At 47.0% G+C, this 16,827-nt stretch overlaps 1 long non-coding RNA gene across 1 annotated transcript; it reads right to left on the bottom strand.

The window, feature by feature from the left end:
- Positions 1 to 12,274: 12,274 nt before the first annotated feature.
- Positions 12,275 to 13,729, bottom strand: LOC122120594. The gene is made up of 5 exons (XR_006149751.1): positions 13,653 to 13,729; positions 13,408 to 13,484; positions 13,103 to 13,148; positions 12,482 to 12,523; positions 12,275 to 12,396 (listed from the first exon to the last, which is right to left on the bottom strand). It is a non-coding gene; the product is annotated as an uncharacterized LOC122120594 (long non-coding RNA).
- Between the last annotated feature and the right edge of the window lie 3,098 nt (positions 13,730 to 16,827).

The raw sequence follows: 16,827 nt of genomic DNA, 5'->3' as shown, positions 1-16,827 counted from the left end.
TGAAGCGCAACCCTCAGATCTCAGCCTCCTGAGTAGCTAGGATTACAGGCATGAGCCACCGGCGCCTGACAAGAAAGGAGTTTTGACATCCCACTGGTAGAAAACACCCTGAACATCAATACAACACCACCATCATAGACCTACTGCTACAGGAGGTTGATTACTGTAGTAATCAAGTAGTAATTATGAAGCCTGTGCACCCCACAAACGGTCTTTCCCTCACCCCCGAAAATGTATAAGGACCAGTGATGACAGACTATGGGCTTCCTCCTTTTCCCTATCCTTCTTTTCCCTATCAGTTTGGCTGTATTGCTGTGAATCAGGCTTGAGTCCCTTTTCACACAACCCTTGATGACTAGCTTTGTTAGCCCTGCATTCTCCCTCTGAACACATGGTCTCTCTGTTCATAGTCAAAGGAAACCTGCATGACCATGACACTATTGTTATAGCAATGCACAGTAATGGCACTGGTGGGAGCTGAGCCTTTAGTCTACAAGTGGTAATGGGCAGATTCTAAGACTCAGATCAGAGAAGTCCATCTCGACCCTATTGGAAAGGAGTAGGTATATCTTCATTTCTTTCTTTCTCTGCATCCCCTTTTCCCCAAGTGTCCTCTCCAAGCCAGGACAAGTAGGAATTCCTGCAAAGACTCTGATCCTGTCACACTTCTTGCTATTTAGGTCAAAATGAGCTCCGAATGAGGCTGGCTAGTTCATGTGTCCTAACCTTGATACAGGGATACCGTGAAGCCCCCAGTAAAGTCCTACATGGACCATGTGCCAGGGTTCCCTGGACTACATTTCCCAACAGGATATTTCACCTTGTTGACACAAAACCTGGTCTCCTTTTGAGACTTTTGTTTGAGGGGAAGGAACCATGAGCTAGTCAGCAGCCATGATTGAGGCCAGCCTTCCTCAGCTTCTCAGTGGTCAGGCATGGTTTTGGCCTCCTTCTGGGGGCTGTTAGGTGAGACCCGCAGTAGTAGATTTTCACGATGAGTCACATCACAGATTTGGGCAACTTTAGACCCATCTGTCCTCAGTCTCCAAGGAATCCTTTCCATATTCACATTTCCTCATTTTCCATTTCTTCTAAGTGGAATGGGGTCATTTCTGATTTTTGGCGAGGAATGTCCAGGTATGTTATGACCACAAGTGTAGGCATAGAGAAAATTCCTGTGAAAAACAGTGGCTAGGCAAAGTGGTGCATGCATGTGATTTCCAGCAATAGGTGAACTACAGGAAGGAGAATTGCAGGCTAAGCTAGCACGTGCATGAAACAAAACCCCCTCCACCACTTAAAATAACCAATGCAGGTCATTCTCAGACTACAGATGACCTGACTTCTCCTACTAAAAATAAATTTCTTCTAAATGAAATTTCTAACCACTTTTCACAAGAAAGTCCTTGTGTGATTCCGCACTAGTAATCACCACTCCAGAGATGCAGATGTTACAGGAACATCAGAGTCCTTCTACAAGAGACTGAGGAGCAACATGCCCAGAGTCCCTCCACCTTCTGTTGAGGATTCTAGGATTGAAGGTAATGGAAAAGGCAGTGCATGGAGTAGAGAGACAACCACTTCTGTCTTCTAGAGGGAAAGGATGGCCAGTCTTGCTTCCAGGCTACCCTGGTACTGCAGTAACAGATTAAAATGAGTGAAGATAGTAGTACTCTCAAGAAGCCGACTCTCATACAAGTAGGATTTGCTCAGTCAGTGGAGAGATTAGTAACAGTTCCAAAACTCCAATCCAGAAGTAGATATTGAGTTTTTTCTGGTATCCAACCACAGTCCTACAGGGACACAGTAGCTAGGGTGGCATTTGGACTTCAGGGAAGGTAGACCTACAAAGGGTGAGATTGCCAGGCACAGCAGGTACAAATTTCTGCCACCCGAGGGAGATAGCGCCTCACTTGAGACTTTGTCAGAATCATCCCTACCCTACATGGCAGCCAGGAACTAGATTTTGGTGATCTCTTTCAGGTGACCGGGAGGCAAATCTGCATTCACCAGATCTGCAAAGGCCACAAGAACCATCTAGAGAACACAGTTGCGCCCGGGTAATGCTTTCTATGGCCTGCAGAAATGCTGACCCACAGCTAGATGGCGGACCCCATGTGCATCTTAAATGGAAATACATATACCTTCTCATTAGGAAAGCAGTGGAAAGAGGGAACCTTCTTTCTCTTGAGGATTCTTTGTGTTTCTTGCCAAAGTGTTGTGGAAAGTAAGGTGAGTAAGACCCCGGGTAAGAAGGGAAGATGAAGAAAGAGGAGAAGAGCAAATTAATAAGTTTTCATTTTCTCTGGTGTCTGCTGGTGCTACAGAATGAAATTTTTCAAAAAGTTCAGGGGAAAACTAGCTCTGATGGATGATGGGGCAGAGGCAAGATCAGAAACAGAGAGAAACTTGGGGGTCTTGGAGCAGGTATGTGGGGAAGGGCTTTCCATAAATACAAGAGAGTAATACAGTTACCAAAATCTCCTGGGAGGAGAAAGTGAGCAGGCCTGGCCTGGGGTCTTGTGTATGTTGACTGCTGGAACATGTACTAAGAAGAGTCCTGTGGACTCTGACAAGGATTCCTAAATTTCTGAGTCTTGACTGGCCATTAAAAATACCTCTATATTTTCCCTATGAACGGCAATTAGTGTGGTTTGTCTGGCATTTGTTGTTCCTTGTGTGTTTGTTTTTAAGAAGTCTGACTGGTTTCTTGCATCATCTTTAATGAATCATGGTTAATGTTGTGGTGAAGGAGACATTTCCAAATTGAGATCTGCTGCTGGGCAGAAGGTCATCCCAGAGCTGTTTAGCAGTGGCTTGAGGGAAGTCCACCTACAGAGCTGTTAGTTTCCTAGAAAGAAATTATGGAAGCAGGATGGGTTTCTGCATCTTACTGGTCTGGAGCACAGGATTAAGCTTCTTTCATAATCCTCAGTCCCACAAGGAACAGTCCCCTGAACATAAGTGTTCTGCTGACCACACTCCCCTTGGTTTTGACTGCTCAAGAGTGTCTTGGAATAACCTTTACCTTATGCCACTTGAAACACTGAGGCAAGCAGAACACTAACAGCCCAAAGGAATCAGAAGACAGCCTGACGGTCAGATGACTAGACCTATGAGAATTTCAATCCTGTATCCAACACTGTACTGCCCTCTTCTCCCCAAGGATGAAAGGCAACCATGGAAAAGCAGGCCACTGGAGAGATGGAAGCACCTTTCTTTAAGGGAAAACAAGGTGTTGTTTTTGCCTAGGGATGAAATGGTTCTTCCACACAGGGGCCGTTTCTGCTGCAGGTGACCTGCTCAGCACCAATTCTAGAAAGGAGGAGAAATCCACAGAGGGTGCCTCAAGAGTTACCCTGGAAAGAATCATTCTTTGTGAGGGCAGAGGACAAGGCACCTGATCTGAACACAACTTACTTATCCACAGCCTCACTGTTCCTCTGTTTGAGAGTTCTAAGACATCCTCCTTGCAAGATTCTAGGCCCCACCATTTCAGTGAAGGCAGCATTTTGACGTGAGCTGTAGAATGAAGCAGTAGACAGACTTCATCTCTGGCCAGAGAAATAAGCCATTTTCCTCTTCTTTTTTCCCTGACACTTTCCTCATGACATCTGTCCTCATGGCCCCTCTGACTCTTGGTCAGGGCTTGTCACTGGGAGGCCATGGTTATTAAGACGCCAAATCCAGGGTCCTTTTGGTAGCAAAAGAAATCAGGAGAACAATGGGCAGGTATCAGTTATGGTAGGATTTGCCATATTTTGTGCATTTCATGTCCTTTCAAACAGGGATTCAAATGGGCAACAGGACTGGCTGCTTGTTTGGGTGTGGAGACAGATGAGAGTAATGGGTTATACAGCTTCAGCATGTAGTTTGGTTATTCATGTCTATAATCCTAGCCATTCTGGAGGCTATTTAAATTTGAAGCCAGTTGTATCTAGTGAACCACAAAAAGTGATGAGCAAAAATGCTGAGCAAGAATTCAAGGCCCTAATGGGCTGGGAAGGTGGCTCAGTGGTAGAGTGCTTGCCTTGCATGCATAAGGCCCTGGGTTTGATTCCTCAGCACCACAAAAGAAAAAAGCCAGAAGTGGTGCAGTGGCTCAAGTGGTAGAGCACTAGCCTTGAGCTGAAGAGCTGAGGGACAGTGCCCAGGCCCAGAGTTCAGGCCCCACGACCAGACCCTCCCCCAAAAAAAGAAGAATTCAAGGCCCTAAAAAAAGAGTTCAAGGCCTTGAGTTCAACCCTTAGTACTCACTTGAAAAAAATGGCAAAAGATTTAAAAACTGGAAAAAAGGAGGAATGATAAGTAATAGTACGTAATCATTCTATATAATGTATGTATGTAATCAGTCTATATAACGTATGTATATGGAACTATCACAACAAAACACTCCATTTTTGATGAATAATATGCACTAATGAAAATGCAGAAAACAACTACAATGCCAATTTCTCCTTTGTATTCTTCACTTCACACCAACAAAACACATGCATACTTGATGACAATTTTTCTTTTCTTTTCTTTTTTCCAGTCCTGTGGCTTGAATTGGGCCTGGCCATTGTCCCTGAGCATTTTTTCCCAACAGTAAAAATCTACCTCTTAAGCCACAGCTCCACTTCTGGCCTTCCCCCCAACCCCAGGAGTTAATTGGAGTTTCATGGACTTTTCTACTTGGGCTGTCCTTGAATCACAATCCTTAGATTTCAGCTTCCTGAGTAGCTAGGATTACAGGCATGAGCAACTGGCACCTGGTTCAGGGAGACATTTTGTGTTAGCTTTCATTATATAGTCTAAGTTCACCTGACTTGTTCATATATTATAGAAAACGCATCAGTGGGGGCTGGGAAGTTGGCTCAGTGAGGCCCTGGGTTAGATTCCTCAGCACCACATAAGCCAAAAAAGTTGGAAGTGGTGCTGTGGCTCAAGTGGTAGAGCACTAGCCTTGAGCTGAAGAGCTGAGGGACAGTGCCCAGGCCAGGAGTTCATGCCCCATGACTGACAAAAAATAAAAGAAAAAAAACAGAAAATGCATCAGTGGCACATAGCACATTAGAACCTCACATATTGTAAAGGTATCACAGCCTTGTACTTGAGACTGGTGTGCATTATGCCCAGATTCTCTACACCTTATGCTGAGTCCTGTGTGTTTGAGAATAGTGGGAGGGAGGGATTGTAGAGGAGAGAAACATCCATTTCTGTCACTTCTGGAGGAAGCTACAGAAGCTCAGCCTTGCTTCTAGGCTATAGTGCTTCCTAAGTAGTGGTCTCTCAGGAAAAATGGTATGGAAAGGGCTGGTCTCAAACAACCACTTTGTCCTGTAAGGTGAGGTTTAGGCAATGGGAGTGATTAGTAACAGTGCCCAAATTCCAATCCAAAAGTAGACTTTGAGCTCAACAGAGGCACAGTAACAGCATTGGTGACTTTGAGGATCAGAGAGATGCAGAGATGCTTGCCAAAGCAGGTGTAAGTATCTGCCAACAGAAGGGGGATGCTGCCTCACTTGAGAGTCTGCCAGATCATTCCTGCCTCACATGGAAGCCAGGAAGCTGGATTTGGGTGTTTAATTTCAGGTGACCAGGAGCTACCTGTATGTTTTACAAGTATGGAAAGGTCACAAGAACCATCTGGAGAATAGAGTTGTCCATGGTTAATACCTTTCCTGGCCCCTGGAGATGTTAATTGCAGCTAGATGTTAGGCTGCATGTCCAGGTTAAACTGGAATATGTGCACCCTCAGATTGTGCTCCTTCCATTGAGAATTCTGTGTGAATCTCACCACAGGGCTGTGGAAAGTGGGGTGTGTACCAGGGCCGTAGCCCTGGTATAAAAAAGGATGATAGAGAGAGAAGGACATTAATAATGAATATTTTCAGTTTCTCTAGTGCTGCTAGGTTAGCATCTGGTGCTACAGAATGAATGAAAGAAGCTCAAAGTAAAACTAGCTATAATTTTTAAAGTGAAAGATGATTTTGAGCAGAAAGAGACTTGTGGGGGGTCTGGGAACAGGAACTTGGGGCAGAGCTAATAACAAGTACAGGTAGGATTACAGGAACCAACTTTCCCCTGGGAGAAGAAACCTAGCAAACCTGCCCTGGACTCTTGTGTGTGTTGGCTACTAGATTGTGGTCAAAGAAGAATGCACTGTCCAAACTTGTGGTTTCTGGAAACCACTCCTAGGATAACAGCTTCTCAAATGGCCCTTACAGATTCCACTGTTATTTTCCTAGTTTGGCTTTTCTGGTATTTTCCCCCTTGTTTGTTCTTGAGAAATCTGAATATTCATGCCATTCATGAACCTTCAAAACTTCTAATTCAACTATACCTGTTTTGGTGTAGAAGATATTTCCACACTGAGTTGTTATTATGGTTGTGTTAGGTGGTAAGTCCCAGGGCTATTTTACAGGTGAGAGAGGTCAATTTTCAAGGTTCTTGGTGTTCTGGAGGGCAGAGAGGATAAGGGGTTCTGGCATTCCATTTTCTGCTGTTTTAGTGGCCATTTAGTCTCTCACTAAGAAGTTCCATTTCCATAGAAGTAAATGCTATATGCACCATTTCCTTTCCTACAATCTGGACTCTTCAAGAAGGCCTCTGGCTGGCCCTGACTCTGCTCCGTTTGACTGGTTGAACGCAGTATCTTCATAGAAGCAAGAAGCTAGTACCTTTGGAGCCCAAGCATTAAAATCCTGACTTTTCAGTCTATTTTCCATTTAGCACCTCCCCTTGGACCCTTCCTATGTCCTTGCCTACCCCAATTGATAGCAATTCCAAGTTAAAGCACTCCTTGAAATCTGTGGTCTGATCGCTCTCTCTCTCTCTCTCTCTCTCTCTCTCTCTCCTCTCTCTCTCTCTCTCTCTCTCTCTCTCTCTCGTTATGGGAAGAGGAGAAGGGTGGGAGGTGCTACGTCTCACAGCAATGGAAAGTTAGTGCCACTGGCATTGTAGGGTAGGCCTTCTCCCTGAGTGGAGTCTGGGCCCACTTCTGAGAACTTAGGCTTTCCTTGGTTCTCTCAGTCGGAGCTCTGGATGAAGCCATACTGGCTTATTACCCTCTACCAACACTTCTTTCCAGAAGGTCCAGTTCCTCTGGCTTTTCCTCCCTGGCTTTGCTGCTCTGTTTCCACTATCTCACCATTCTTTTCTGTCCTGAGCAACACTAATCTCTCCATAGTGCCTCCTGGTGTTATCTCCCATAAAATCATTTCAGTAGGTATTAGGGGGCAAAGTTCTACTCCTTTTCCCTCTTTTAATATTCTATTTTAATTTTTTATGGTTATCACAAAGATGATGTGCAGAGGAGTTACAGTTACATAAGTTCCTTTCCCTCTTCTTTGTTGGTCATGGGGCTTGAACTCAAGGCTTAGGTGCTGTCCCTGATCTTTTTCCCTCAGGGATAGTTAGTGCTCTATCACGTTGAGCCATAGCTTCACTTCTGGTTTTTAGGTGGTTAATTGGAGATAAGAATCTCATGGACTTTCCTTCCTGAGCTGGCTTTGAACTGATTCTCAGATCTCAGTCTCCTGAGCAGCTAAGATCACAGGCATGAGCCACCAGCTCCAAGGCATGAGTACATTTCCTTTTGGACAATGTCACCCCTACCCTTACTTTCTCACCATTTTCCCCCTGTTCCCACCCCCAAGTCAGTTGACCACTTTTTGGAGGCTTAGTCCTCCCTCTGAACTCACTAACTTGAAGAGACTATATTGTTAAAAAATTGTGCATTGTTCTCACTTTTTAGTTCTCATCTTAGAAACTCAATTCCCATATCTGGTGATTTCTTCCATATCATTGGAGACCCTGATCACATCCTATTGCCAAAGGAAATTCATGGAAAATATAAGGGAAAATGGGGGTACCTGGAACATAGAAAAGTGGATATTTGTCTCTGTGTTGTAAGTGGAGAAATGAGCCTGTCCTAACATCACTGGGCCAGCTTGGATGGAATTGTCATCCAGCAGCCAGAATAGGTGGCCATGAAACAGTACTGCCACATCCTACAAGTCCTGGCCAGTAAACTAGCCCTTCTGCAGCCAATCAACTCCATAGCCCCAAGTTGAAAAGTGCAAGTCAGCTTCTAATGATATTTATGCATACATGAATGGTTCTAGCTGTGTACTAAATCACACTAATGGCAAACTTCTTTGGGGACATATTATGTGTCCTACCTCAAATTTTGTAAACTGTCTCCTGAGGTCACAGGACGTTTTGTTTTTCTTTTTCTTTTTGCTGGTCCTGGGGTTTCAACTTGGGGCTTGGGTGCTGTCCCTGAGCCTTTTTGTGCTCAAGGATAGTGCTCTACCACTTGAGCCACAGCATCAATTATGGCTTTTTCAGAGTAGTTTATTAGAGATAAGAGTCTCATGGACTTCTGCCTGGGATGGCTTTGAACCGGGATCCTCAGATCTCAGCCTCCTGAATAGCTAGGAATACAGGTGTAAGCTGCTGTGCTGGGCTCACAGAATTTTTTTTAATTGAACTCCATGACTTGGCATCACCTTGACCACCAGACAATTGAGATATCTTCTTTCAGCACTAGCCCATTCTATAAAGAGGCTGGAGAATAAAAGAAATTTGTATTTGAAGGAGGAGATCTGAGAGGGAGGAGGCAAGTGAGAGTTATGCCAGCTTCCTTTCCGAAGAGGCTAAGTGTTTAATTACAGAGGACAAAATGGAAGCCAGAGCATTTTAGGTGATCTGACTATATGTTCTCATGAATAAAAGTCTTCTATGCTGAGAAAGAAAGGGCTGATTTAGGAGGAAAAGCAATAGAGACAGGGACTCCTATCTATAAGGGATGAAATGGACAATTAGAATTTACCTTTCACCAAAGGCATTTTCTCTTTCCTCCTCCTCCTCCTCCTCCTCCTCCTCCTCCTCCTCCTCCTCCTCCTCCTCCTCCTCCTCCTCCTCCTCCTCTTCTTCCTCTGCCCTCCTCTCTCTCTCTCTCTCTCTCTCTCTCTCTCTTTCTATCCCACACCCCCGTTCTTTCTTTTTTCTTTTGCCAGCTCTGGGGCTTGCACTCAGGGCTGGGGCGCTGTCAATTAGCTCTTTTACTCAAGGCTGGATTTTTTATGGTTATTGGAGATAGGAGTATGTATCTTCGACTTTCTTGCCAACGCTGGCATTGAACTACTTTACTAAGATCTCCTGAAGATCTAGGATTAGAAGGCATATACCATCAGCACTTGATACTAGATAGTATTTTCAAGCTCTAGAACAGGAGAGCATGGGCAGAAGGAAGTCGAAGTCACTAAACATACTGATAGATTCCGGGACTTCAAAATGTTGGCATTAGGGAGTATTTGGTTGAATGGGATGTTTAAGTCCTCCTGGTGGATGCATGATGATGTGCAGGCTGGCTTCCTCAGAGCAGCTGTTTCCCCCATTGTTTGTAGTGAATGTTCCCTGGGAGACCACCATACCCAGAGGGAAAGGGTAACAGGTAGGATGGGCCCTGCAGCATGGGTCAGGCTCCGTACCACCCTGCCTATCTATTCACTCTGTGTCCCTTCTGGTCCCCGTGTCTCAGAAAGTCACACCCTGAACATTGGGTAGGACAAATCATCACTTCAGAGCCAGAATAGATTAGCCATTCACTTTAATCCTCTACCTGAAAGGTGGGCCTGATCATGTAAGCTATGACTGACCTCTCTCCAGGTGGTTAAGTCCTCAAAAGGTTACACAGAAGATTGATGTCTGAGTGAAGTCGTTTGACACAGACTCTGGCACCGAGGCTCTGCCACCAGACTTCTGGGCTAGTTGCAAGTAGGCTATGCTCCAGACTGGGCCCTACTTTGGAAGGCATGGGGCAATTACCAACTGGTGACAAGGATGGTGTAGAATCCTTGGGAACTAGCTTTGTCAGCCCTGCCATCTCTCTCCAAAGACATGGTCTCCTTGCACCGTATTCAGACTACTCTCAAGTTACTGTAGGGTGCTCACCACAGGCAGTAGTCAGAGCTGAGCCTTTGTTCTGGACAGGAGTAAGGGTCAGAATCAGAGTCTCAGGCGAGAGAAGCCCATCCGGACCCCATGAGACAGAAGGATGTGGGAACTCTCACTTCTTTCTGTGTCTAGACCCCTTTCCATCATGTCCTCTCCCAGCCACAAGCGAGACTTCCCTACTGAGCCCCAGGTCATGTCCTGCCTCCTACGATACAACTCAGCTCACATGAGTGCAGAGTGAGGTTGGCAGGGCTCTTTGTGAGAGTAGGAAAGGAGCCCGGCTGGCGAGACAATCAGGGCAAAGGCCTGCAGCCCTCACTGTGGCCTGAGCAGTTCTCCACACAGGCCCCTAGGCATCACATCATGATAATTGCATCTGGATGGTCTGACCATGGACAACAGACTGAGTGGGTCCCAAAGGTGTGCACTCGAGTGGGCGTCTAGCCACAGAAAGAGCTCATGCAGATTATGTGGAGCCTCTGACTTGGTATAGACATGTCCTGAAGGCTGTGCAATGATCTTGACAGCCAAGTAGCTCTCTCCTGGAGACTTCTTAGTAACCCCTCCACCACACACTCCAGGTGCCCAGCCTTATGACATCTCCCATCTAGTGGGAACTCTGCTTATCTTCTTTATTTTTATGCTGGTAGTGGGGCTGGAAATCAGGACCTGGGAGCCATACCTTAGCTTTTTTCTTGCTCAAGGCTGGTGATCTCTCCCACTTGTGTTGCAGCTCCACATCTGGCTTTTTGCCACTAGAAAGAATGCTGGGCCCCTCCCCCCTCTTTCCATGTGCCCTCTTTGCCTCAAGCATCCTCTCCCAGTTAGAAGTGGGACTGGCCTGGAAGTATCCATTTCTTGTCCTGCCTCCAGGTACTTAGCTCAGAATAGTGTCTGATTAATTTCTACTGGACCATGTACAGGACCATTGTTGAGAACCCATTAAAGCTCCACTTGGACAAGGTGCCAGAGCTTCCTGGGCTTCATTTCTCAACAAGGCCTATTTTATATGGGCCGGTTCTTGGGCTTGACCTCAGTTCCTGGGCTCTGTCCTTGGGTTTTTTTCTGCCCAAAGCTAGCATTCTACCAGTTGAGCCACAGCTCCACCTCTGGCTTTTTGGTAGCTAATTGGAGATGAGAGTCTCACAGACTTTTCTGTCCAGGCTGGCTTTGAACAGCAATCCGCAGATCTCAGCCTCCTGTGTAGTGTGAGCCACTGACACCTGGCTCTAACATGACCTTTCACTGTGTTGACAGATAACGTGACCTCCTCCTGGGACTCCAGCTAGTGTCAAAGTGTTTGTGAGCCCGCAAGCCAGTCAACAATGAGTCAGGTCAGGTTTCCCACACTGTACAGAGGTCCAGTACTGGACTGGCCTCTCTCTGGCATCTGTGAAGTCCCTCCCACAGTAGGAAATCCTCATGGTGAATGACAACCACAAATTCTACTGTTTAGTGTCAAACTCTTGAGTGACCATGGGCCAATTTCACCCCAGTTATGCCAGTAGTGCTCGGACAGACTCACTTCTCCACCTCCAAACCAGAGACAAATCTGCACTTCCTTCTCTTTTCAGTACCCCCATTTCCTCCCATATATTCCTGCTGCTGTGCCACCTTAATGCGACATGATCAGGGTCAACAATAACATGGAAAAGGAAATCATCAGCTATGGGGAGCTTTCCACGATGAGGCCCAGCAGGAACTGAGAACAATGAAAAATTCCTGAGGTTAGCTCTTTGTATGGTGTCACCAGAGCTAGTGATTCTAGAGGGAGAAGTGGGCCCAGTTGTGGGAACTGGAACATACTTGTACTCTCTAGTATCTGCTGAAATTATTCTGAGAGAGCCTACCAGTGAAGGCTGTGGGAAAGATCAAGGTTGCTCAGGACAGAAAAGAAGGGTGAGAGGGGAGAAGCAGGACAGCAAAACAAAGGAGTAAAGGCAGGAGGGCCTGGGGCTCTCGAAGGGGTTCATCAGCTCCTGGAAAGAGGAGTGATAGCAGAGGGCAGTAAGTCAATGTGGCCAGAAGAAATCAATCCAGATCTCAGACGGAGGGAACCAAGGCAAGCCTGAGTGCAGGGCTCCTGCTCAGAGGCAGGACTGGACATCACTCAGGAGGAAAGCCTACATAAGGATGCCAGTGGTACTGTCCTTTCACTGCTGTGAGACATGTCCACCCCCACCCTTTTACTGTTCCCATGACCTCCACTCCAGACAGGAAGACGGCAGACCGCAGAACATTAGATGCACTTTATTTGAAACTGCTTCAACTGGATGGGGCAAGGTGCGGTGGGAGGGGGGGAGGGGGGAGGCGAAGGAGGGGCGGGAGGAGGGGGGGCAGGGAACCAAGGAGAGGTACTGGGTGTAGAAGAACTGTTCTGAAGCCGTTGAGCAACACTTTCTGGGTTCCAAGCACTGAATGATTGTTGTGTATGAAGATACTGGATTCAAACTGTCAAGCAGAGCAGAATCAGGACCAGTTCGTGGCCTTCATTAGCCATCTGAATTGTGAGGTATTACATAAAGCAAACACTTACTTCCAAGGGACTGGAACTTCTCAGTGAGGGACTGAATGGCCGCTGAAATAGAAAAGCACAATGGGTACTCCAGGCATGGGGATGCAGGAATCCCTCCTGCTCCTCCACTGCCCCTCCACCAGAGAACCTACAACACTGCAAATTGACTCCCTCTAGCTTGTGTTAAACAGCTCTGCTATTGACCAGCCATCACCTGAATTCAATGTGCAAATGTCTCTGGCATCGGAGCAACTTGAACTGAGTAGTTCTTAAGAGTGGGTCATGGCAGAAACATGACTTGTTAAAAAAACAAACAGGACAACACATACTAGACAATCCACACAAACTAGCATTTACAGGGAAAATAAAGGAGAGATCTTTCAAGCTCTGAGGGTGGGGGGGATATCTGGTACTGGCTGGCAGAGACTATGCCACATTTAGACAATACACTGCCATTTGAGCATGCTTCAGCAGTCAATTCAAAGAAGGCTGGAGGGTTGGCCTGCCTGCTTTCTCCTCCCAGGGGAATGTTTTGCCCTCTAATGCTGCCTGCAGCTGCCATGAGTATGCCCCAGTTACTGGCTCCCAAACACCCAAGTCTTTCTACTCCCACCCTTGCCTCTGGCCCAGAAACCACCATACCTAGTTGTTCCTTGAGTTTCTCTATATCACTGTGTACCATCAGACACTAGCCCAGAAGAAAAGAGAAACAGAAATGAGGGTTAATGTGCTAGCCTCCTCTCATCATCCCCTCACCCGTCCCTATGCTTTAGAGACTCCCCATGTCCCATAGCACTGTGGCATAATCCACACAGAACCTTCAATAGAGAGAATGTTTTCTTTCCCCATGGAGTGTGTGATCGGAAACTGCATGTAAAACAATTTGACCCAGACATAAAGCTGACCATATAGCCGGGAACAGCATTCATAAGGACTAAAGGCATTACCCGGGAACAGCCTTGTTCTCCAGATGATTGTTGTGGCATTTCTGTATCACGGTAATACATAGGTGATTCCTGGTCATCTGAAAAAGACACAAAAATCTAGCTTTCTACTTTCCCTGTGACGTGGGACGGTCTGCACATATCTCTCTGTGGGCAGAAACTTGGAACTGCTCTGCTCAGCAATTCCCACCCCTATCTGGGCATGCTTTCCCTTGTCCCCAAATGTCACTCCAGCTACCACTGTGTACCCATGGGACTTTGGCTGTTCTTTGGATGCTAGGAAAGACTGTTATGCTGAAAGTCTACTTCTGCTCTGGGGTCTGAACACTGTTGTTCAAACACTCCTCAGTACAATCTGCACTTGCAAAACAATGTGGTTGCCTGAGGCCGGCCCTGCCCACTTCCTGTGTTCTGTTGGGAGCATTACTCCCTAGAGAGGGCAACCTAGAAGGTAGCCCGAGACTGTTTCTTCCTCTTCTACATGCCATCCACTCTACTGTTCTCACACCCCTAAGGCTCACCTGAATTTGCACGGCCTTTGGGCATGATGTCCCCCTGTATCTGTGGAAAGGGCTGCAAATCCATTTCATCATGTGAGTCTCCAATATGGTGTTCAACATTGTTGAATTCTCCCTCATGCTTGCAGAAGTTAGGTAGATCTGGCCTGCATTTTGGAAGCTAACAGAAAAATGATTCACTAAACATGAATCATTAGGATTTGGGATGAGCATGGATAAAGAGGGGAGATGAGATTCTCATTTCTTTTTCCATTTCTTTTAAAAAACCATTTCTTTTGCTTACTTTTTATTATCTCATTTGATATTTCTACAATTTAATGTACTACAATCGTACTTTCTTATACCTGTCATATCCCTGCTCCTTCCATGACCTTTTCAAAACCTGTCCTGTAATTATTAAATGATTTCCACTATAACAGTCATTCTGGCCACAAAGCATTCCATCACATTCTCCCCATCCTCCTGTCCTCTTTTCTTCCTTTCTCATCTCTCACCAGATGCATCAAAGGATCCCACATTTGTGGTCATGTCCATGTACTTTCTGTATAGGTACCTTCTGCACATCCAAGGAATCATAGAGTATTTGTCTTTCTGAGTCTAGCTTAGTCATTTAATATGGTGGTCTGCATGCAGTTCCATCCAATTCTGAGGGACTCGTTTCATTGTACTTTCTGCCTCTGTCAGCCTCAGGCCAGGAGGCAGAGCTGATCAAGGAAGTACATGGAGTATGAAAAAAATCCAAGACTTGTTCCAGGAAGGCTTGCAGAAGAGTTGGGAGGAAAGAATGGGGAGGCAGATGGGAGATACTGAAGCTGCACAGCCCAAACTGTAAGCAGACTCCAGACTCAAATGAGCAGCCAGCCCTGCTTCGACCCCAACCCCTGTCTGGAAAGGCAGAAAATGAAGAGCCTGGCAAACTCTGACTGGCACCTACTAAGTGCTCTCGTGATATCTTCATACAAGGATGCTGGATTGGGCATCCTAATGACTATGGGCCACCAGTAACAGTCCCTGAACAAAAAGCAGAGGGAGGGCTGGGAATGTGGCTTAGTGGTAGAGTGCTTGCCTAGCATGAATGAAGCCCTGGGCTTGATTCCACAGTACCACGTAAACAGAAAGGGCCAAAGTGGTGCTGTGGCTCAAGTGGTAGGGTAGTAGCCTTGAGGAAAAGAAGATCAGGGGGAGTGCCCAGGCCCTGAGTTCAATCCCCAGGACTGGCAAAAAAAAAAACAAAAACAAAAGCAGAGGGAACATAGGCAAAGATGAGTGCACTGGTGGAGGGAAATGCACAGTGAGAGGAGGGGGAAGATGGTTTACTCACCTGGACCAGCAGACCAGGACCTCTGTTTGCCTCATCATCTTCTCTAGCCACTGGGCAGGACTTCCTTCTCTTCCAAGCCCCACATTTCTTCAAAGTGTTGCCTTGCTTGTATCGCTTCGGTCCAGGATGCAGAGTAGAGGGTGCCTTGGAACCCCCAAATGGAGGAATACTCAAGATCGGGGGTAATGCTACTGCTTCTGGGGGAGGTGTCTTCGTTATCTGCCTCCAAGAAGGGGTGTTTCTTCCCAGTGTAACTCTTAAAGGACCCTCTGGAATTTTCTTCTCCATAGTCATCTTCTTTGTAGGGTTGCCCCTGAGCCTGTCACCTGCAGCAGCAGCAGCAGCAGCAGCAGCAACAACAACAGCAGCAGCTCCTGAGTATTCCCTGATCACATTTTGTTTTATCCTACAGGAAGTTTCTTCTAGCCCTCTCTGCTTTTCTTTGACTGTCTTTACTTTCTGGGGCGAAGAGGGTAGGAAATCGCCAGGCATAGGATAGAAAATAGCTTCTTTTTCGTCACAAGAACTTCCGGTTGTGCTTTCTGATTCTTTGGGGCTATCAGAATAGACCTGGCTTCTATGATGCATTCTACGGGACCGCCTGGTCCGTGGCCTCCTACTAAATTCCTCTGAAGTATCAGTGTCAGAGGAGGACCACTGGTCTTTCTGACTGAACATCCTGCTAACTTCCCTTCCTCTCTCCCTCTCCCTCCAGGCCCTGCGAGTCGTGGGCCTACTGGGCTGCGGAAGGGTGGCAGAGGCCTGCTCTGCTCCCACATGGCTAGGGACCATCGTGGTTCTCTCCCTGGGAACTAGTGTGCCTCTTCCCCTACGGGGTGGGGCTGCTTCTGCCCAAGAGGCAGACAGGACAGCTGAGACCCTTTCCCACGTGGGGAATCTGAGTTGGCTTCCGGCCACCTGGAAGGCAGGGTGCTGCTTGCCGGTGTCCTCGGCACTGAAATTGAACAGTGGGGACTTAGCACCCCCCCTGTCTTCTGCGAAGGAGCTAGAATCTCTGCCACCCTGAAATTCAACTCCTCCTGAGAATATCACTTCTAATTCAGACTCTGAATTGTAGTCGGAGACTTGGGGCCCAGGGAGGCCTATCTGTGGGAGGCCTCCATCTATGCGTGGAAGGCCTCTGTCTACCTGTGGTGGTCCCGGGTCACGGATGAGGCCTCTGGTTATCTGTGGAAGCCCCGACTCACGGGTGAGGCCGGACGCCATGATGGGTCTGCGGCCGATCCTATAGACACCGGAACGCTTCCCGCCCTCCGGGCCACGTCCGCGTCCCCGACCAAACATCTCGCGGTGAGAGTTCATGTCCCAAGTCCAGCTTGTGGGGAGACCGTTGGCCTGGTCACCCCACTAGTAGTGCAGTCTTCACAGTTACCGTCACAACGGGAGCCGCAAGTGTCTGCCTCAAATATCGCGAGGATTGCCGCCTCGAGGACACTGTACGGCCTTTCCATTGGTCCACACTCCACCAGTCACAGTGCTTCTTGCACTCATGCAACCCAAGGCCAATAAGGAATGTTTTTACATCCAGTCATCAAGCCAAAGGTTGAGGGGTGGAGTCTAGTG

The sequence above is a fragment of the Dipodomys spectabilis genome, unplaced genomic scaffold, assembly GCF_019054845.1.
Source record: "Dipodomys spectabilis isolate Male_0828 unplaced genomic scaffold, ASM1905484v1 ptg000176l, whole genome shotgun sequence".
Classification (NCBI taxonomy): Eukaryota; Metazoa; Chordata; class Mammalia; order Rodentia; family Heteromyidae; genus Dipodomys; species Dipodomys spectabilis.
Note: the sequence above shows the minus strand (reverse complement) of the source record. Positions and strands in the feature narration are given on the sequence as shown.